Genomic DNA, 1,382 nt, shown 5'->3' with positions numbered 1-1,382 from the left:
AAGACCTTTATCACTATAGAAAGACTGAATAAGTATGTAATAATATCGGCTATTCCCGTAAGAGGCATTCGTATCGCTTTGGCGTAGTCTTAACACTATAGACACTGTACTGATGTTACCTGTCCAGGTACAAAAATAGAATAACTACATAGTTGCAATAGATAGTGTTAAAACCTGATTTCTGAGAATTAATATTAAATATAATATTACATACTCTCCGCAGACCTACTAGTCTGTTCAATACCATTTATATAATCTATTTAACGGCCATTGTTGAAGTATTCTCTATAGCTTATCGAGATTATGGTTCGAAGGCGACACAATTGTCCGGTAAGTCATGGGCGGATCCAAGGGGGGGGGGGGGGGACCAGGGGGACGCGTCCCCCCAAAAAATTGTTCAAGTGCCCTCAAAATGTCCAAGTGCCCTTTTTGTTTGTAGATTTTTTTTTTTTTTAAGTAAACAATAATTATATTGTAGATAAATGAAATCAAGATTTTCGTGTACATGCGCAAGCTTGCAGATATGTGTCTGTGTTATTGAGTCTCAATGGGGCCCCATTGGGGTTCTAACGCGAGTGACGCCAATTTACTTCATTATTGCTAGTATATTATGACGTAGAACTGTAGGAATTCATATTAATTGTAAATATCAAAACTTGTAGTAAGGTGCCCTTTTGACGAGTCAATGTGCCCTTCTTTTTTGGTCCCCCCCTAAAAATATTTCCTGGATCCGCCCATGGGTAAGTGTGACCATACTGTCGCCGGCGACAAAATGGAACGGGCAATAAAATGGGCCACGACAGGAAGGAAATATTTTATTTAACAACGCACTCAACACATTCTATTCACGGTTATATGGCGTCAGACATATGGTTAAGAACCACACAGATACTGAGGGAGGAAACCCACTGTCGCCACTTCATGGGCTACTCTTTTTCGATCAGCAGCAAGGGATATTTTATATGCACCATCCCATAGAGTAGTACATACCACGGCTTTTGATATGCCAGTCGTGGTGCACTGGCTAGAACGGAGATCGATCCTAGACCGACCGCGCATCGAGCGAGCGCTTTACCACTGGGCTACGTCCCGCCCCAAAGGCCATGACATTGTCTTTGGCAGTCTTTTCATACGTAGTAGGCAAATCGTCCGTCCCAGATGTAAGTTGCTTTTTTTGTACCTAGGTACCAGCCTTAATCCGTACTGAATCTAGACTTGATTTGGGACGCATATGGTCCTCAGAGCGATCGCCTTACCACTGGGCTAATAAATCTGAATGGCAAAACCGTATCATGATCAAAATTGTATCTCAGCAGAAAGCGGAGTCGAAAGAACATTTTAGGCAAAGTCGTGATGGCTTCCATGATCCACTATCAGGTGCT

Source organism: Gigantopelta aegis, chromosome 11 (genome assembly GCF_016097555.1).
Source record: "Gigantopelta aegis isolate Gae_Host chromosome 11, Gae_host_genome, whole genome shotgun sequence".
Taxonomy (NCBI): Eukaryota; Metazoa; Mollusca; class Gastropoda; order Neomphalida; family Peltospiridae; genus Gigantopelta; species Gigantopelta aegis.
The sequence above is the reverse complement of the archived record's forward strand: the minus strand, read 5'-3'. Positions refer to the sequence as shown.